At 38.5% G+C, this 22,088-nt stretch overlaps 1 long non-coding RNA gene across 1 annotated transcript in view; it reads left to right on the top strand.

Annotated features, from left to right (window-relative positions):
- Nucleotides 1-21,662, top strand: part of LOC115623336 — a 44,690-nt gene extending 23,028 nt beyond the window's left edge. The window contains exon 3 of the long non-coding RNA XR_003995403.1: nt 21,620-21,662. This is a non-coding gene — a long non-coding RNA (uncharacterized LOC115623336). The remainder of the gene's footprint in view (nt 1-21,619) is intronic.
- The last annotated feature ends 426 nt before the right edge of the window (nt 21,663-22,088 follow it).

The raw sequence follows: 22,088 nt of genomic DNA, 5'->3' as shown, positions 1-22,088 counted from the left end.
CTGATAACTTGCCGCAACGACTTCCCTGCCACTCTTCCGCTCGCTCAGTCCCCCATTTGGCCGTGTGAAAGTCGTTGACTTGCCACTAGTAACGCTTGTGGGGCCCTAACAGCAACACGTTCCTTAAAATATATGTATGTATAAAAATGTGTACAAGTATGAACTTTGTTCCCACCAGCGAAAAATTGCGCAGATTTCTGGCAAATTGTATCAATTGTCGTTGTGTCTTCTAGGTGGCTTGCTAAGTCTGCCAAGTCTGGCAAGTCTTGGCGAAATGCTTCTTGGCCAGAACCGGTCCCGTTGCTGGCCTGTTGGCTCTGCTGCTGCTGCTGTTGCTGAGCTGCTGCTGCCAACATAAATCAGACAGCGCTTGGCAGCAAACGGGCCAACAGGTTTATTTGTTTATAACTCACATCATATAACTAACAAACAAAAAAAAAAAAACAAAAAAAAAATACACACATTGAAAAATATAAGCAATGAGATGCTTTGTTTGTTATGAGGGTTTGGTGTTGATTTTGTGTGTTGTTGTTTCTTAATTGCTCACATAAACGGCTTAATGTTCTGATAACTACCTACTACATATCTCATAATTATTTCTAATCTGTGCAGATCTTGCCTGCAGAATTTCGTGTACTTTGAAATCGTATTGTGCTGAAAATTGAATTCCAAACAAAAAACAAACTACAAATTGTGATACAAAATTTGATTTGCAAAAACAAAAAATATACATATAAAATACTGAAATTACAAGCAAGCAGAAAAAATTGAAAGTGGGCGTGCTAACAATTTGAAATGCGCCACCAGCTACAACAACAACTAATACAACAACAACAACAACAAGAGCGCGACAGAGCAATTTCAATTACAGTGCAGCTGAAAAGTAAAAACTTCAATACAAACAACAACAACAAAACCAGTTAAAAGTGACAGGCAACGCGCTACAAATGAAAAAATTTTAATAGCCATGAATACGTACATACATATATCTAAATTGTATGTGTAGAAAATATTTATAAAAGAATCATACAACAAGTAACAACAAATATTTGTAGTGCATGTTGCATGCCTCGAGCGGCTTTATTGGAATTCGAAACCTACGCCCGTTCAAGTAAAATCACATAAAAGTGCAAAACACATACATATTTGTTCAATTATTACACACAAAAGCTAAGCGGATCGGAGAGAAGGAGCAACAGCAACAACGAGCAGCGCTGTATATAGAAAAAAAAATGGTAAATACAGACTTCATCTCAATGCACAAGTCTTTTATATTTTCTATGCAATTATTTGCAAAGACAAAGCCCTTTATTCTCTTTTTTTATCGTCTAGTAATTTGTACTTGACCCACAAAAAGCAACTGGGAGCGAGCTATATACGATATGTGTATATGTCTGTTATTTGTGTGTGTGAGCTTATCAGGCGCTCCAAGCTGAGTCGGTCTAGGCTTAGCCCATTAAATTGTTGTATAATGTGCCTTAATGTGAGCAACGTGACGATAAAATTGTAAATATATACATACACATACATTTTTTTTCGAACTGCTTACGTCGCGGCGTTCCGGGAATTGTACGGAAATATTAAGCATGGTCTCTAAACTTGAAATTATGTCTCAGCAGCAATCGTTAAAAATAGCACACAATTCAATTAAAAAGAGCGCAGCATAAAGAATGTTAAACAAAAATTAGACAATAACAAATGAAAAGTGTTCGGCGGCCGCGCTTATCTAAAGCCAAGCAAACCAAGGAGCTACCTGACTGCCATTCTACTTCTAGAGTAGAACCCCACCAACCAAAGAACGACAAACACACTTGGGCATGGCACCCCACCCAGTGTGCGTTTATCAATATTTGTCATGCGGCGATTTCTTGCACGTTTTCACATTTTCGGTTTCGGTTTTGGTTTCGTTTTCGATTTTCATTTACGGTCGCTCTTTGTGCCCCATTTTACGAGTATGACATTTTGTCTCTGATTGCTGCGTAATCAGAGGCCCTGCACTTGAGCACGATTGGACGGAACTCTATCGACCAGAGCGGCGTAGTGCGCCAGCGATATCACTTAACTTTATTAATTGGAAGCTAATTGGCCAGAAGGGGGTTCGCAGATACGCCACTTAAATGGCATTTAATCTATAAGTAGCCTCTGAAATTACGCGGCGCCTGCCGACGGCAAAAGTGTCTTTCAGATTTGCAATAAATATATAAAATTATATTGACTCGTTCTGTCAACATTTAAAGTATTTTATGGTATCTAGGAAGTACATTTTACTGTCGTTCTCTACTGCTTTGAAACCATTTTAATAGTTAAGCCTAAATTTGGAATTCATATCAAATTCTTGTAAATTAAACTGGCTTTCATGTGAAAACATTTCGGAACGTTAAAAGGCAATTATGTTCATCCCACGAAATAAGAAATATCAATCCATTTGCTTCCCATTTTATTCAACTGGTTTCCTGAAAATCAATTTTTTATTTTTGATTGGTCCACAAAATAAATATAAGAAATATGATCATATACGAGTTGTTACTAGACATTATTATTAATATTTGTTTTGCCCTGTAAATTGTTTTTGAAAATGCTTCTGCCTTTTGGAATTATTAGCAACTGAGCTACAGAGAGCGGGAAGTTGGATCCCTACACAAATATTTTATTTTACTGAAAATAATTTTAATTCTATTTTTGTCATGGCCAACAAAATAAATATAAGAAATATGCTCGTATACGAATTGTTACTTGATATTATTATTAATATTTGTTTTGCCTTGTAAATTGTTTTTGAAAATGCTTCTGCTAATTGCAAATATTTGCAGTAGAGCTACAGGGAGCGGGACGTTCCACTCCGCAAACAAATATTGTGTACTATTTTCTCTGAAAAGCAACTTAATACTAAAAAATAATAAATATTTGATGCTCAACAGAATTTTATTTGCGTAAACATTAATTGAGTTTTGAACATTTTTGTCAAAAGTCAGCTAAAAAGCCAAACATGAAATAATAGCTTCTATGTACAGTGTACATTGGGACTCGACTCGGGATGGGGAGGCCCCAAAAGTCGAGTCAAAGTGCTGCTGCAACAACAATAACAACAACAGCAGAGAAATGACTGCAATGATATGCAAAAAAGAGCGAAGCCAGCAAAAATAATGAACGGAGGAAGGAGAAAAAAGCAGCCACATCGCACTGAAAATAGTTTTTAATTTTCGATGTCAATTAAAATGAACTGTATTGTGTGCTTTGCGGCAGCGAGTCTGTTTGTGTTTGACTTCGTACATAAGACGGCTGCTATGTACATAACCGCTTATGTATATATAAGTGTGAGTGTGTGGTGAGTGTGTGTGAGTGCCAGCTGGAGCAGCGCAGCAATAGCAAAGAAAAACAATCAACTCAAACACACAGAGCCGAGCGTGTACAAACGTCGAGCGTTCAGTGTTCAGCGCTCAACGCTAAACGTTGAGCGAGTGCCGGCAACTTTAGGCAAGTCATACGCTCAGCTTTTTGCCGCCGCCGCCACCAGCTCGCTTTGGTTTTTCCCCACCAACTCCGCCACCACCCCCCCATAGAAGCACTGTATGTATGTACAATAGCTCGTGAATGTATGTGCTTGGCTTTGTTTTTGCGCCACATGTAGAGCCAACCGACTCGGACTCGATAGCTAACGAGCCTCGAGGCCCTAAGCGGAATGCCAGCGCCACCCTCCATCCTCCACTCGCATGTCTCCGCCAGCGCCATCATACAGTGGTTCCAAGTTCAATGTTACTCTATCGAAATTCTCTCTAACCCACTATTTGCAATGAACAATGCGTCATATAGAACTAACTATATACAAATTTCGTATAAAGCAAATAAACAAATAACCCTCCAATAATGCATAGAATTGAAGCTTTTACTTTTCACTAAATTACTTTGAAGTCTGTTCGAATATTATAAATTCTACGTGTGCTCAGAACGTACCGAAAAATATACATGTACCATATTCTTCTCCTGATCGGACTTGTTCAATTCCAGCTATCGATTGAGTTCAAGTTATACTAACGGTTAGTGTATTACCTTTTCAATTGAATTCTGTTTTTCGGATTCTGGAACTATCTTTCGTGTTGTTCATGCTGTTGTGAAAATCAGTTCTTACGCAGATTTTCAATTTCGACCATGCTCCTTTTTTGGATTTTGTGGTTTATTATTCAAACTGAATTCTATTGCGGATCTAGGGAATATTTATTAATTATATTTGGCTTTTAACAAAGCTGCTGGAAATATTCTCCATTTCTTAATTTAATTTTATATTCCGGTTCCTACTAAAAGAAAGTTTGCAATCGCGTATATACGAGAATATTGTATAACAAAAGTAAAGTCTGGCCATTAGTTTTCAAATGCATTTTGGATATACGATTTGGTTTCAGAACCAATGTGTGCCTTCGCCTTTTGATCGATGTTTTTTGAGTTATGAGTGACCGGACCGATGGCCGTCTGTTGCAGCTGCTTGTCCAATAAGCTGAGCGGCAGCTGCTGACACGGCACGTCTTAGTGTTGCTGTTGTTCTTGTTGTACAAGTAGGTGTCGGCATTGCTGTCGTTATCGTGGGGGTGTCAAAATGAGCAACTGCCGGCATGCAAATTGCAGCGCCCATTCAGGCAGGCAGGCAGGCGGCAGGCGGCAGGCGGGCAGGCAAGCTGGCAACCAACGAGTCAACTTATCTATCTGCTAACGACGTTTGCTTACAATATCGATAAAGTTTTGCGACGCTGTCCCCAACAACAACTACAACAATAACTAGCCAGAAAGACAGATAACATGCCCTGACACTCACATGAATATTTCACATTTTATTTATTTTACGATGACAAAGAGAGGCAGGAACTATATGTATCATATGTATGCTTACCTCTAAAATATGTAAGTGTGTACATATAAGTGTCTGTGGGTGTGTGTGTGCAGAGCACAAATAACAACCATATCAATAACTTGTGTTTGGGTCTGATTGCGCATGGCTACAAACATACATACATACATATAAATATTGTATCTAACAGGGCCAAGCGGAAATATCAGCAATAAATATCGATATTAAATATTGAGCAAACACAATTGCACAGATACATACATACTCGTACTATATACATATAGTATAGCGTCATACACACAAATTTCATCGAGTGTGTGTGTGTATGTGTGGATATGTATTTTGTAAATATGTGTGCTTGATGTGCAATTTGGAGCAAAAACAAATACCAGAAATGATGAATTATCGCGATATTAAAATAAGTGGCTTTAAAGAACGGCAACGCTATAATTTATCTGTCAAATCCGTTGGGAAAATTTCCGTGAAATGCGGCTTAAGGGGGTTAACAATATAATAGTTGTAGTAGCAGTTACTACACGTTCAATAAAATGCAATCTACGGTCAGACAGTTTAACGCAGTGAAACGCATAGAAATTTGAACTATTTTACAAATAAAATAAAACTTGCTTATGTAACTAGCTTTCATTTAATCGAACAAATTGTTCAAAAATAAGCATAGTCCAACATTTGATTGAATGAAGTGTATAAAAATATATTAAATTACTAATATGTAAATTAATGACAGCGCTCATTAGCTTGGCAATTTGAATTATATTTTCAATTGTATTTTATGAATATTTCCGTCGATTTTTATTGAGAATTTGTAAACCCATGCAAAACTCAAATAATACGATTATGAGTGTTGAATTTATGAACTTCTGATATACTATAATATTTATTTAGCTGCCACGTTTTAAGCATCAATTCAAATTGTATTCAGCATGCATTTATCTAAATTAAAGTTCCGTCTGCAAAAAGTCAATATTTACTATAAAAGTTTTCAGTAAAAAAAATTTATTGGAAGAAGAACATAAAAACAACGTATTGCGAATGGCATAAAAATGTTGTCATCGCTATTAAAAATGTATAGTGGAGAGAATTTCGTTTTATAAAACTTCGCTTTGAAAAAGTTTGCTTTTGTTTATTGGTACTGCCAGTCAAGTAATTTTTCTCTGCAGCAGCAGCAGCAGCAGCAACAGCAGCTCAAATGAAGTTTGCTACTTAATTAAATTAAAAACAATTAGGCAAAGGCCAAGAAGCATCTGCTTGTGTGTCCCAGGTCCGCGGGCCCACTAGGCTCTGATATGGCTCCGATGTGGAAGGGAGGGGGGAGTGAGAGATGCGAGTGTTGTTGACGCTGTTGTATCTACAAAAAATCAATCATCAATAAAACTTAATTGAATTTTCGTTTTGTTGCGTCGCCGATAAATGGAAGCGGCCGCCGTGGCTGTTAATTTGCGGTCGCGGCTCAGGCAGCAAACAAAACGTTACGAAACGAAACGAAACAAAACGAGCTGAGAATTGTGTCGGACCCAACCATCATAATTTGTTCGAGGCGATGGCGATGGTGATGGTGTTTGTGATGGTGATGGCGATTGTGATGGCTGTGGCCAAGTCGAGTCGAAAGTCAAGCCTCCGATCATTAGGTGGGCCAGGAATGCATGGCGAATGCGTCCGATGTGGGTCATTTGGGCAGAAGTCTTACAAATGGGGTGGTACAAAGGCACTAATATTGATGAGAGGAGAGAGAGAGAGAGAGAGAGACGGAGACGAGGAATGAGAAGGAGGGAAGGCTCAACAGAAGGAGGGGGCATTACGCGTAAGTGTGGAAAGTGTGTGTGCAACAGTCGCAATTATCACAGCATCTAAATGGTTTACGGAAATGCTATTTGAACTTCCAAGGAAATTACTTTCCACTTGTATTTGTAGAACTACGAATGTGTGTGCGTATATTTACAGTGAATAGTGTTTACAGGAAATTCGAGAGCATAAACATAATAAAGCAATTATGACATCACAATATAACAACAACAATTATATTTGTACACTTTAAAATGATTACTGATATCTGGTTCTTAGTATATTTACTGTAGATTCTGTACTATTATTTTAGTGGATGCCTTAAAAAACTGCTTCTTTAGTGGACATTTAATTTTATTTAAAATTTTTTGTAAATTACTACATTTAAATGAATTTTTCACATTAAACGGTCATAAACGGGCATCAACAAACTTGTTTTGTGGCTCGAAAAGCGTTTCATTCTGGCAACAATCACTGTACATTCAAATTGGACCCACAACTGTGAATGCAATTTAAAGAAATTCAATTTGGAAGTATAAGGTTCGTAAAGCACAATCTTGTATACAGAAATCTGTTGTACAAGTATACCATCCGCCTGGCAGGCCTTTCAAGTAATTTTAGTCAATTAGGCCAGCAGCGGGACATTGAAACTATTTCAATTCGGGCCATCAACACTCTTGAGAGCGCTACAAACAACTTAAATGCTAAATCAATAAGTCAGGCCACACACACACACACACCTACTGGCATTATTGTTACTACAGGTGTGCCATTGACTTAAGGGACCCACCGATGTGCAAACGAAATGAAAATGCAAAAAGCAAGCCAACGGCGAGTGCTGCATAATTTCCACTACTTAGTTACTTCCGACATGAGAAATGACAGCCACAATAACAACACACAACAACGGCAGCAGCAATGTAAAAGCTGGACACATCTATATGTACGAGTATATATGAGTGTGTATTGTACAAATGGGCAGGAAGAATATGAAGCGACGAGGTCAAGCTAAAACTGAAGCTAAAGCTCGAGCTATTAAGGCGAGCAAACAGCTCGACTCTCTGCCCGACTTGGGTCTGGCCTACTCCCATATGTATGTAGTATATTTATGTGTGTAAGTGTAGTTTTAATCAAGCTGGCCTGCCACAGTTTATTTTGCTCGCTGCTCGTTTTAAAGGTGCGGTTCAGTGCCCTTTTGTGGCCATAAAACGCGAGCCCTATGAAAGAAAGGTGACCGGCGAGCCAGACCGCCAGGCAGAGGCAATGCTGCCAACTAAAAACAACGCGTGCAAGCGGCCGCTGTTGGCTAAAAGGAGGAAGTGGCAGTGGTAGTGGCAGTGGCAGTGGTAGGGGAATGTGGAAGTGCGACACAACTATATCAGCTGTCGCATGAGGCTCGTTAGTAGTGAACAAATGTTGCAGTTGCGTTTGCCCCTGCGAGAGGGTTGCCGAGCGTGCCAGCCAACAATTTTGGGGGTTGCTCGGGCTGCTTGCATGGTTACTGTAATTTATAACCGGCAATGGGCAGCGCGTTGCGCTCTAAGGTCTAAGGAGTCTTCGCCTGCACGCAAACTCAGTCAACATGCAACATTAATACACATGCATGAGCAGTCGACCATACATTGAGTATGTGTGCATGTCTTCTGTATTCATATATACATATATACTTTTTGTATGTGTATGGGAGTGTGCGTGTGTGCATTTTAGCTGGTTGGCTGGCTAGCTATAAATTTCTAATTTTATTGTAGGCGCACGTGCTTACTTATAAACACATACCCGCACACTCACACACACGCATATCAGATACGTTTATGCCGGCGAAAATTTCCTACAAGTGCCAAGCGCCGTAAAAATTGACTAAAACGAAAGCATTGGCTACACCGATCTAACAAATTCTTTAAAAATGATGTTTTAATTGCAATAGCGCTGCCGATTCCTAATATCTGAATAATTGAACTTCATAGCCGATTATATAACAGAAACTACGTTTCCCACACGATACTGAACATTAAATATTCTTGGAAACACAATTATTCATTTGTTATTAAATTATTTTTAATTAGTTGCAGCTTCTAAGCATTAGGCATTAAAGCAGTAATTGGCGGGAAAACCGCTTTTAAAACATGGTCAATTTCTGATTATTTTTAAATGCAATCTGAATTCTAGAAAGCTGCGCTGAAATTAGCTCAACTTCGAAAATCGATGTAATGAGCTTTTGGTAAAAAAGATTATATTTTTTTCAAAAGCATATAAAATCTCCAAAGGCTTGTTGTACTCAGTTTTCCTGGAATGAGTTTGTAGATAAGCTCTCGCGTTTCAAGGGAATTCTTGTATAAATATACATCATAAATATAAAACCTTTTTACATATTATTGGAGGCAAGATATTTGTAAATAGCTGAATGTAATTTTTTCTCTACACGCGTTTATATTGTTTTTTGTCAAGCATACATTGTATGTATCTATAAATGAGCTATTCATTAATGAATATATAACTTGTTCTGCGATATAATGTTTAACTAGAAAATATCGGATTAGCATTCATTTTAACAACTTCAGCATTTCATTTTCTTTTTCAAATGAATAAAGTGTATGTGCATTGCGGTTTTAAAATATACACACTGTATGGATGGCTCAACATTTGCCCCCTTGTGATGACTGTATTAGAGTGCTTAAAGACGGTATGGCGGCATTATCTGAAGAAAAGCTTTTATACCTCCATAAAATTCAATAGAATCATAAATAAGAATTGCTATGCGCATATGTACATAGATACATTTTTGAAAAATATACATTTGGGAAAAAAATTTTGTCACCTTTGCCATTTTGCCTGATGGATGGCCAACAGAAGCAGCGATAGAGATATGACCAAAAACAAACACACAAAATATACGAGTATATGTATTTATATTGTATCTGCGGAACACACAAATTTTGTGACAGTTAAATGTTACTTTCATTTCGTGCGCTTCTGCAGCGATTTATCAAAGGCTTAGGCAAAACAAATTGAAATCGTATGCAAAAGATGCAAATGTACCGCGTATGTGTGTTTGTGTGTTTGTGTGCGTGTGTGTGTGTGCCGTCGCAAATACATACACTTGTCAAATTTTGACAAATGGTGGCAGAGATATAAATAAATAAATAATTTTATTGAAGGTGTCATTGCAATATTCGTTGCTCTTGTTGTTGCCTTCGCTGTTGCTGTTGTTGTTGTTGTGATTATTGGCCATATTACACAATTCTTGGCAATAATAACAGAGTGGGGTTGTTATACGGCAGCAGCAGCAGCAACAACAACAACAATGCAAACAGCAGCAACAAACAAAGCTTGCACAACAAGCATCATTTGAAATGTGAGACGAGACGAGGGCGCGAACTGGTGTTGAAGAGGAGCGCAGCTTTATAAGTACAGGGCACGAAAACGATGACAGATATAAGATACAAGATACACAATGCTTACACACAAAACACTCAGCAAAAGAAAGGGTTTGAGCAAGTCAGAATAGTTTTTATTCAAATATTACAAAAATTATTTCAATAGTTTATAGAATATGTTTAGAAATTTCGATCTTATCTCCTGAACTATAAATGGAGTTTCTCAGTTCTTGATAAAGTCAGGGCAAATTAATAAGTCATTGTAGTTGAATCATCTTTTTAGTAGTTCCAATTCTGCAGTCTGTTGGTCTCAAGCTTTTGTGGATCAATTCCTGGGCTGGTAGACATATCTTTGAATGTCAACTAACAATTTTGAATTTTGAGTGTCCACATGTGGTCGAATTAGTTATTATTTTCTCTGAGTGCATTTGCACGTTTCTATAAGCAAACGTACTTACGACTTAGAGCAGCGGTGCAATGCAATAAGCAGATGACGACGACGACAACTGAAAGATTGATCAATGCACGATGTTTTTACGCGAGAAAAGCAAAACAGACTGCCTGGAAAAGACAATGGAGGAAAGCTGCAGTCGTTAGATGTGGGGGGAAATATGCATAAAGCGAATGTCAATAGCGCAAATGGTAAAAGCAACAACAGCAACTGCACCAGCAACACCAACACCAACAACAATATAAAAAAAAAACGTTGACTATAGCAACGATGATGGTGACGTTGACAGTGTTTGCATATTGCAGATGAGGGTACAAAGCAGTGTCTGACTACGTCAATGCACAATTTATATATACTCGTATACCTGCATACATACATAAAACTTTATAGGCGAGTGTATCAACTTTTGCACCTTTTCAAAAGTGACAAACTAAGATGCTATTGACTTGGAGTTATTTAAATTCTTTAAAATAGCAAAAGTTATCGAATATCTCTATTCCATGTGTTCACATCACAATTATCATGAAAAACGCATGATTGAACAAATTTTAAGGTGTTATCATACAATTTAATAATTGTCCTACCAAGGACAGATCTTAAGTAAAGATTAGACAGAGAGAAAAAATATGTTGTTTTTTTTTTTTTTTTTTTTTTTTTGAAATAAAATAAATAATGACTTACTGCTTTGCTTTTATTATAACAGGAACATCCGTTTAACATTGATCTTTTTAGGTTAATGCTGTTAAAGTGAAAAAGGCACTAGCACTGTTAATGCTCCACTGTTAACTTTCGCAATGGCACGTGCCACACAAATTATAGATAATATGAGTTAACACATAAAACCCCTTCAGCCACTTCATATAACTTATGCACTTTAATACATACATAATGCAATTACATTTGGTGCTATTCTATTAATTGGCAATTGGTTATTATATGGAAATCCGCACATTGCCTTTATTGCAGCCTTTGCGACGTACATTGGCAGAACAAAACAAAACTCTTAAAAAACACCACAAAATTGGAGACACTTTGTTTAAATATATGTTAACACTTTATTTTTACTAAAAACACACTTGCTTATTTAAATATAACTAATTTTCTTCCACAAAAAATATTGGCATGTGCGCTTTTTGACGCCGATCCTAACACTGTTATTTTACATACTATATACCAGCACGCACTGTTAATGTGGGTACGCTCTTTCTCTATCTCTTTAGTTCTCTGTACGATTACGGTTAACTTAACAGTGTAAGGCTCATTGTTGCTGTTTACGCATTTTACAAATTAAAGGAGTTCTTGCATTTAAAAATTAATATTAACTGATATAAAGCATGCCGCCTAATATTTATAAAATGCGGAATATTTTTCCGCTATTTAAAGGTTTGTCAACATAATTGTTGCAATATTTTCATTTAACATTAACATTTTCGCACAACAAAACAAAACAGCCATAAGGGCAACAGCAAATACAAAATAACAATGCTTCTAGCGCCCTCTTCAAGAAAATGTTAAAAACACGTGTGAATGCTAATTCACCGCGTACGCACAATTCAACACTCTCACCACACTATTTATCACACATTCTGCTTTGCGGTCATCGTTAAATAATATCCTAATGGTGGAGCTCTAATCTGCGCTGTGACTTTTGTAATTGTCATTTCTTTTATTGATTTTAGTTCATTTATGATTGTTTGAGTATTAAGAAATCTTTGAAAAGGTCTAGTTTTATTTTAATGGCGTCTTCAGGGAACAACAGGTTGATTTGTCCCTTGAAAATAATTATATTTGTATAAGATGTTTGCAGAGTATTTGGGTAGCGACGTAGCTTGGACCGTTTTCCATTTTGTCTTCCAATTCTTGTTCCTTGCTTTGCTGTAAGTTGGTATTATTACAAAGTAACTGACATCGTCAGAGTGTTGGCAGGAGAAGGCAAGCAAGGGTGTTTGTTCAACTCTCAGCTTCAATTTAAAGCAAAAACAAAGCAAAGAAAACAGCAAAGACGATGACGACAACGACGACGACGAGAATGACGAAGATGTTGATAATGATGATGACGTCGGCGCTGGTGACGTTGAAGTTAAAGTTGAAGAAGAGGCAACACGATGTCGGCATTGGCAGCTGGAAAACGATGACGCTGCTCTGGCTTTTTAGATTTTCGCTGATGTTTGCGCTCAGCTGGGTATTGCATCACTTTGGCCAACAGAGCTGCCGGCAAAGGTAAAGTGAGCTGCCATCATCATTATCGTCATGGTGTGTTGTCTTTTGGCTGAAGATTGTGAAGTGTGCGAAAAGTAAACATTCATAAATACAAAATTTAAGGCAAGTTGAAAGTAAAACGGCACAATTAAGTAAAAACACATCAACTAAAATTACAACAAATAGCAACGGCCTCGTGGCGAAATATTGTATACGTACTCGTATAAGTAACTAAATAAATAGATTTTGCACTAAAGCTGGAAAATGAGCTCACACCTGTTGAGGCCGACATCAGCGGCGTGCAAATTTGCGAAACCGTTTTCCCCGTTCCCATTCCCTGCCCCTGCAACTGCCACTGCCAGTGCCCTGATGATGATATGCGAGCGTATATTCTGGTATCTGTTTTCGCCTATTGTTTGGAAAGGCGAAACTTTTTAGCCTTAAATAACAGAAAGTGGCAACAACTTGAGACTCACTGCCGTGCAATCGTAGAAGCCGCCATCCGTTGCCGTTTATTGCGCAAATAATTGGCCCCTCACAGTTGAAGTGCAATCTATGGCGCATGCGAAATGTTTACAATCAGTTGCTGTCCCAGCCCCGCCCCTTGCCGTTCATTAGCCATGAAATTTGTTTGCTTGCTCAGAGTCAAGAGTCGTTGCCACTTTCCATTCGAGTCAGCTTGTATAGCCAGCAACTCACTTCTGTTTTTTGCCTTTTTGTATTTGTTTTTTTTTTGTTTTTGTTTTTGGTGAAAATAATTTTCTACGCATTATGGCCAATTATGCATGTTTCTCTCCCCACGATTTGCATAAACCTAAGCGACCATCAAGCATCAACTCCAACCAAGAGTCACGCAAAAACTTTAAGATACAAATTTGGCTCATCAAAAAACCAAACACAAATCTGTGTTTATTTTAAGTCTCTTGACATGGCTCTGAGCGCATCGTTTAGCGCCAAGAAACATGAACACAAAATTTGTATATTCAAAAGAAAAGCCAGAAATGAGGAAGCTTTGTCAACGATAATCAGCTAGAGCTATACATAGTTGCCTCTATTGTTGTCGCTGTTGTAGTTGTTGCTGTTGCGTGTGGGTCGAGCGAGCGAACAAATTAATCACGGGCTTATCTCCACAGACGCGTGAGCGATTGACCCACAGCTTAAGTTTCGACCAAAGTTACACTTTAACACGTTGACGTTGAATCATCCGAAGTCATCCAAGTTTGTGAAGCAACAGCCCGAGTCTCTAGAGGTGTGAGTGTCAGTGAGTTAGTTGAGTTGTGCGACCAAAAGAATGTGCAAGCACTGCCCTTAGGCCCTATTACTGCTTGTTGGCCAGACGAACGACCAGCACGATGCTGAAAAGGTGACTTGGGCTAAAACTAGTTTGACGTGTTTTCGTTTTTAGCAAAGTCGTAAAAGCTTCAGTCAAGGTTGACGAAGATGACATTTTCTCGGCTTGGGTTAGACCACAACAACACTACATACATATGTACTATGTATGCCCATAGCGGGACATATGTACTATAAATCGCAGCCCTAACCAATATTTCTAGAGAGTGGGTCGAACTGCGCACCGCAAAAATTATATTTAACAAATTGCCTATAAAAACAGTTGCTATTAGTTAGAAAATTGTGCCTGAAAAACTGACCACAATCGCAGTTATTAATTGGGATTCCCCTTCCTAAATGAGTAACTCATTATGGAGCATGATGCTGCAAAATTCTTGCCCACAAAAAATAAATCAAGAGCCAGATCTTGATAAAGAATAAGTCAGAAATAATTACTTGAAAATTACTTTTAAATGCGAATAAACCCATTTATCGGCAGCTAAAGAACTGAGTTTAAGACGAATATAGAAAACGTGACATTCGAGTCTAATAAAGTTATGGTATATTTGTCATAATACCTTTTCATGGTATACCTTTTAAGGGTACACTTACAAAAACTAGCACGTACATTTCTAGACTTGAATTAATGACATTTCACTATCTACATGTTTTGCAGAAGTACTAGGGCTTACTTGAATTAAAAGTCAATCAATCAATGAATGAATGAATCAGCGGCTAATGTTCCTAAAACAAATACAAAATACTTCAAATGAAATGACTTTGCACGCGAACTGAGAGATTTTAAAATGGAGTAACAAATATTTTGGAAATAGATTAAAAGATAGTTGGGGAATTTATCCAAATATTGACCTTCATTGTGCTTTATTAACTTTCTTTGTGTTTGTTAAAATTACTCTCAAAAATACTCTGACTTTTATTTTAGGAAATTAGATCCAGTGTTTAGGATTAATTTATTTAACTAAGGTTCATAATTTATGCCAGCTGGTGGATTACATGTAAATTCTAGGCGTAAGCCACTTGGGTCTAAAGATAGCTTATTAATATGTTAATGAAAAAATTAGGATTTTAATGATAAGAGAACTGAGAAAAAGGCGTGCGTGGCATACAAAATATAAGCGGCTTTCTTTCATAATTCTTTCGAAAAAAGTTCTTCGAAAATATGTCCGCACTCGATGGGCCACACAATTGATATTTCACATGACTTGACAAGTTGGTGCTGAGCTTTCTGGAGCGCCCCACACACAGGGAGTGCCCTCATTAAGTTGTTTCTTTTTAGACGCGTTAGAGTGTATTTTTTTCCCTACCTCTCCCTCACATTCTGGCTCCAATCAGCTGCTTTTAAGTCGGTCGGTAGGGCGCGTTGTTGTTGTGTTGTTTTTGTATCGGATAGACCGCAAGTCGATTAATCAAATTACCATGAAAATTGTGGTATTTTGAATGCAAAGCCTCCCAGAGCTAACACGCAACAGCCAGAGCCATGAAGATTTATGTCTAAACTCTCGTACCTTGGACCTTGGTGTGGGTGTCTAACAAATTGCAAGATAGGTATAGTCTGCTGTTAGCTGGTTAGCCCAATTTTCAGAGTGTTTCGGTGTCTGTGTGTGTATGTGAGTGTGTGTTGCAGCAATTTTAGTGTATTGTCTACTCGACGTCTTTAGCTGCCAGCAATTCGAGGCATTGTTTTAGACATAGCCCAGATTCGCATGAACAAATGCCTCCCCAACATACATACTACCTCTATAGTATTATGCCCGCAATGTTAACTAGAAGTCAGACACTTTGTCTATGTTGTCGGTCGTCGTCGTCGTCGTAGCCGTCGTATTCGTCGTCATCGTCATCATCATGGTAGTCGTTGTCGCAATTGATGAACATGTTAAGTGGTTGGCTTGGCGGGGCGGCTTGTTAGCCCACACGCCCCTCTGCCAGCCCTTCATGGCTTTGTTGAGCACAGCATTTGCCAGAGGGTTGGCAAAATTTTGTTTTTCAGCTTTTCCTTTTTTTTTTGTTTTGTGCGCGAGGTGTTAAGTGTTTGTAGGGGTTGTTGTTGTTGCTGTGTTGGGCTAGAAGTCAATTATGTGCGAGGCTTTGTTTAAGTGTCTGTGATGAGCGAGTGTAAAAAGTTGCTCAAAAGTGGGGCACAGGCAGTCTAAAGCCGTAAGCAACTACAAGTATAACAGTCTATGAGATTCTTCCACGCGTAAGTCGCGTCTACCTACGACCTACGAGTATGGTATTGCACAAGCATGCCATAATCGTAAATTGTGATTGCAATTGCCTTGTTGCTGGCTCACTGCTGTGGTTACCTTCCGAAATCATATTAATTAAACGCTAAATTTAACACAGAGTCAATTATGCTAATCAGGTGGCCAAGCAGGCCCAGACAGACCAGGCCAGGCAAGTCCATAGGTACAACAGCTAAGCACAGCTTGGCTTTGTTATTGGTGTTGGTAGATGAAACAATCACCAGGTAGCCATGCAGCTCAGCGACAAGTGCAGAGCACATCTAATGTTACTTAACGAGGGCGACTTCAAAAATAGCTAATGGCTATTAAAAAGTACGTTTTATTTGTTGAACGGCTCTTAAATCGACCTTACGCTAAATATAAGCTATAAATATAGGGAAGAATCGGCTGAAGACAATGAAGAAATTTTAAGCTTAACCAAAAATGAAAAAACAAAATATTCATATGACGTTTAAAAGTGCAAGAACAAAAAAATATTATCACAAAAAATACACTGCTAATAAATACGTCGTTAAAGAAAATAAGTCAGCAGTAATTATATCACAAATATTAGACCTATACGGTGCACGTTTAATAACAATTATAACAATTCGTAGCTCATTTTTCTATTTCAAAAATATAGAATTTTTGATTGCAATGAGTGTTTCAAAAGTGTTTCCATTTCACTTCTAACATTGATTGGTTTTTCATAAAACCGCCCTCGTATTTATGCATTCGCCCAGACGATGTGCCGAATTGAGCAAATTGTTTGCTCTGTCTGGGCCTTGGCAATACCATCTGGCTGTGTAACTGGTACCCGCTCGGCTTTGCTTTAGTTGATTGCCAATAAGCCACAAGGGTCTACTAGGCGTTACATAACCACAATAACAATAACAACAACAACATAGCTAAGCTCACATCAGATGTGAATGCTGTTCCCATTCGCATATTTACGAGCACATCCGCACATCCGCACAGCCAAATCGCATTTGTGCTCTTCAACTAATGTGTCTCGACGCGGCACTTTCGTCTGATTTCATTTTGGCTACAATTTCAAATTAAATAAACCGCATAAAAGACAATCAAAATTGCGTGACTGATCTGAGACATGAATGGAGAAGCGACTAAAATGAGAGATGGAGAGAGATGGAAAGTGACAGTGCCAGTGCCAGTTGGCAACAATTTCAGTTACCTTTGCTTCAATTCAAGGTGCTCATTATATGCAGGCATTTAACAAATACTCGTAGAAGGACAAAACAAGGTCCGCAATGGTCAGACAATTTAGAAAAATGTTCTGCCTATTTAGTTCCCAGCTAACAATTGCCAACAGAATTAATTTCTGATACTTCAAAACATTTGAAATTAATATGAAAATCAAATGAATAAGCTGAAGATTTTTTGCAGTTTTTTTCAGCTAATAATAACGTATTGTTGTATGCAATGAATTGGAATTATACATTAAGCCAAACAATTGAACTAAATTGTTGCAATTTGTAAATGGAGAAAGCTTGTAAATGGATAAAGCATGGCAATGATACCTATGTATTATGTTAATGACACACATAAAAATAATCGTTTATATTAAACTATTAAATGCAATTGCATTGAATAATAGGAAGAAATATTTGAAGTACATTTTTGCAATATAATAGTATAATATGCTGGCTTAATTAATATTAATTAAGATGATTTATGTGTTTTGCGGACTTTTTTGTATACTTTGATATTTTTAAAGAACTGTCTGCATTACATTTCCAGTTTTTAAAGTACTCTTCCGAAACACTGCTCGCACTGAACATATCCTGGTTCAAGGTTCTGAGAGTGTGTGCGTGTGCCAAGAAGTGGAATGCTCTCTCCCTCTCTCCGTCTCTCTCAATGTGTTCTGCTTTGTGGTCTCTGGTCGATTCGCCGTCAACTCACCTGCTGGTATTTATCTTTCGAGCACTTCGAAGTGTCTGCGGCAACGTTTTCTGCCTTTCTAAGGAATTCTGCGACACCTGTTCTCTTATTCGTTGCCGCTCTTAACTCACACAGCTGTTTCTGTTGCGTCATTGAGCGAGCGCGTTGGCGGCATCTCAAATCAAAGCCACTTCCTTTCGACAACAACAACACTGACAGCAGCTGTTGTTGTTGTTGTTGTTGCTGTAATTGCCATTCCCCGCTCACCCTTTGGCTCATCATACACATGACGAATTTGCTTCTTCTTCTCCTTCGTTTTCGGTTCGGCCTTTAAGACAAACGACATTGGTGGCCATAAAGACGACTACGTCACCAACCAGTTTGTGTTTTTTTTTGTTGTTGTTGTTGTTTTCAGCAAACGAATGAGCCGCATCGTCTGTCAGTCTAAGAACGAAGGGGTTTGGCTTGATGGGTTGGGTTGGGTCGGTGGATGGCTGGCTGGCTGGCTGGCTGGCAGCCAGCATGTAACATGAGACCAACGCTTTACCTCCCAGCCAGACCCATAGCGATGGCAACAGCAACAACAACAACAACAACAACAGGTCTTTAAGCAGCTCATCAAATAGCATGTGTAAATACAAAGAAACGAGGCAGCACACAAAGCGCACATAACACAAAAACAGGATATTCGAGCAGAACTGAGCTGCTTAAAGGGCCGAGTATATCAGCATATCGCATTTATTTCCTTATGGTTTCTGGGTGCGTGTGTGTGTGTGTGTGTGTGGGAGAATGTGTTTGGACGGAATGATGAGGATGGGGGTAGCAACCAAAAGCTAATTGAGTGCGTGGCTGTTGGACAAAAAAAGGGCAGAAAACGTCGCTCAGCAGTGATGTCCCTTTTCACATGTTGGAGTTACTTATTTTGAATGATTTATCAACTTGGAAAATATAACAGAGTTGATTTGTGGATTAGTATTTTCCAGTGAGTTTATCACCAAATCTAAATCACTGGCAGGATTGCAATTTTTTGTGCAAGAGTTTTATATTTTTTAATCCAATTGCGATTAAATATTGTAGAATTGTACGAAAGGAAACAAAATTTCATGCATTTGACAACACTGGCAGCTTAGCGCGCTGCTGGTCAGGTCTGGGCCCGGTGTTGTAAGTCATTCTTGGCAGTAACTGAGCAAATTGCGCAGCTGCGCTCATACTTTCTCATTGGAGGTGGAGGTGGAGGCGGTTCAGGTGGTTGGCACGGTGTCTATATTTGTGTGTGCCTGAGTAGTATGTACTTTGGAATGTGCCATGTGATGCATTCTACGACTATTTGCACATCATTAGCAGCACAGTCGTCGGCTGCTTTTGTCGCAGTCAAAGTAAATAGGAGAAGACGGCTAGTGGCGTTTCCATTTTTTGTATGCCAAGGTGGCACAAATTCTACGCCCTATATCAGAAGCCAACACAATTACATGTTAATAAAGCCGACAGCGGCACAGGGCACATACTATATACTATAGTATATGTATGTAGATGTCGAGTCCTGGCTGGCGAGGAAACCCCAAAAAAGCGAAGCGAATACACACAGGAAGGGACGAAGCGAGAACAAAAAGGGAAGTAAACACTGAAAAATGTCGTCAAAGACAAAATATAGAAAGGAAGTCGAGGGAGTGAATGTAAATAAATTTCGGACAGTGGAAATGTAAAACAAAAGCAATAGTCGACTGTGGAATCAAACAGCCATAGGACAAACGACAAAGGGGTTCAGTTACAGTTCAGCTTAGAACCGCTTGGTAATATGAACATGACAAACAAGATGGAGGAGTTCGGGAAAGGAATGCGGTGTCGAACATTAAGCACATAGGGCCGAAGGAAAGGGAGTTTGGATTTCAGGGCTTAGACACAACTGTTTTTTAAATGTCTACCATAAAATTAACCTATTAGGAAGAAGGTGTCAGACCAGCTGGGTGGCTTTTGATTCTTAATTTATATGCAGTTGTGGTCGCAAAAGGAAACGGCATAAGTTTTTCGCAGCTCTTTGAAACAGTTGAAGGCCTATTTTAATCAAAAGCACAGTTCTCGAGAGCGAGCTTCGAAAAAATCATTACTTTGGTGAAAGGCTTGCCACAAAATTGTTTGCGCCTAATTTTTAAGCACAATATGCCTTTCGAAATACAACAAACTGTCGAGTAACAAAACAAGTGGCCAATTGGCAAAATCAAAAAGGCAAAAGGAAAAAAAAAAACAACAACAAACAAACGCCAGCCACACTTCCGACTCTTCTTACTTCTCCTGCTTCTGACCAGCAATGGTTAAGGCACATAACGGCAGTTAAAACAATAACTACAACTTCGTGTAGTCGAACGCCCCTCCGCGCCCAGCATTTTTGGGGTTTTTGGTCAGCTTGCGATGTGTGCCAATGGCCCCCAAAGCGCAGACTAAAAGCCAAGTTAATAAACTTTCAAATGCTTGCATGTTCATGAAGCATTGAACCACACACAGCACACACAGCACTCACATAACATACTATACATCACATACTTTCCGATAAATGTACCTATGCTCACCTGCTATCCTAAAGAGCGAGCCTTCTAATGGGTTTTGCATTTGACAGCAGGTAGCGGTAGCGGGCAGCCAACTGGGCTGTTAGGCCTAGCTACCGAAAATGCTGAGCATTTTCACTGAACTTGGACATTCTGGCGTGTTAACGACGTTTATGGGTCAACAATCTCTTTACGAACATAGGCATGAAAATGCTTAAAGAAAGTCATAATAGTTCCTAATAACATTACAAATGTTAAGAGAAATCTTTTTTGTACTGAATAAAAGAATGATGTTCAAGATCCCCATTTCAAGTTTACATTTTTCATATAAACGTACAATTTACTGAAATTAATTTAAGGTTGAAACTTTTTATGTATTTAGGTTCCACATTATTCAAACATTTAACCATTTAATCATGAGATTTCAGCAAAACATTTTGTAAATTTACTAAAAATAATCAGTTATTAATTGAAGCATTTAACATTTTTCAAATGCAGTTTGTATTAAAAATGCTGCAATTTGAATTCAGTTGTGTCTAAGAACATTTTAAGTTGTTAGCGTTTAATAAGTCGGAGATAGTAGTACCATTACCATCGAATTTTCCTAGGCTCTAACTAATAAACGTCATAAATAAGCGCATCACAGCATCGATAGACTTAAGCTTTGTTTTATTTTTGTAATCTGTGCAAGTCTCGCAACTCTAATTGGAAAGTGTGCTCAGCAACCATATGTGCTGAAAGCATTTTTTCTACTGCCACTGGTACTGCTGCTGTTACTGCTACTGCTTTTTTGTGCTTATGGTTATCTGAAAGGCAAATCTTTTGGCCAGCCACCTAATTGAATTGCAAAAGAAAGCGTTCAGCCATAATTTATGCATATTTCGATTGAAAGATTTACAATATTTGCCAATATCTGATTTGTTTTATTTGCTTTGCTCTCTTTGCAGGTATGTACCGAATAATAAAGACACAGCCAACAACCAAAACGACACAGTAGCAATAAAGACAACGAAGAAATAGAAACAAAAGCTCTCGAGCGAGCCACTCCATCTTGTGTTGTAAGTACGGAAAACTAAAAGGGCGAGTAAGTGGGCGGTCGCCAGATGTTGTGGGCTAATTTCACCTGACGTAGAGAAGACAAAACCATCAGCAGCAACAACAACAACAAGAGCAGCACCCAGACAATGCCAACAAGAAGAAAATCCTCTACCTCAGTTGGCAAAGTAAAACTTTGGACACGAAATGCCAGTCCCAGGCACTTTATCTGCATAATGCTTTCCCTTACGCGTCTCTCCATATTTTTCTTTCTTATGCTGTTGTTGCTGTTGTTGCTGCTGCTGCTGTCGCTGCTGCGCTTAAGTAAAACACAACAACAATAAATCAAACAAAATTTCCCAGTTGGATTTTCATTTTATT

The sequence above is a fragment of the Scaptodrosophila lebanonensis genome, unplaced genomic scaffold (assembly GCF_003285725.1).
Source record: "Scaptodrosophila lebanonensis strain 11010-0011.00,11010-0021.00 unplaced genomic scaffold, SlebRS2 tig00000053-arrow-pilon, whole genome shotgun sequence".
Lineage (NCBI taxonomy): Eukaryota > Metazoa > Arthropoda > Insecta > Diptera > Drosophilidae > Scaptodrosophila > Scaptodrosophila lebanonensis.
Note: the sequence above shows the minus strand (reverse complement) of the source record. Positions and strands in the feature narration are given on the sequence as shown.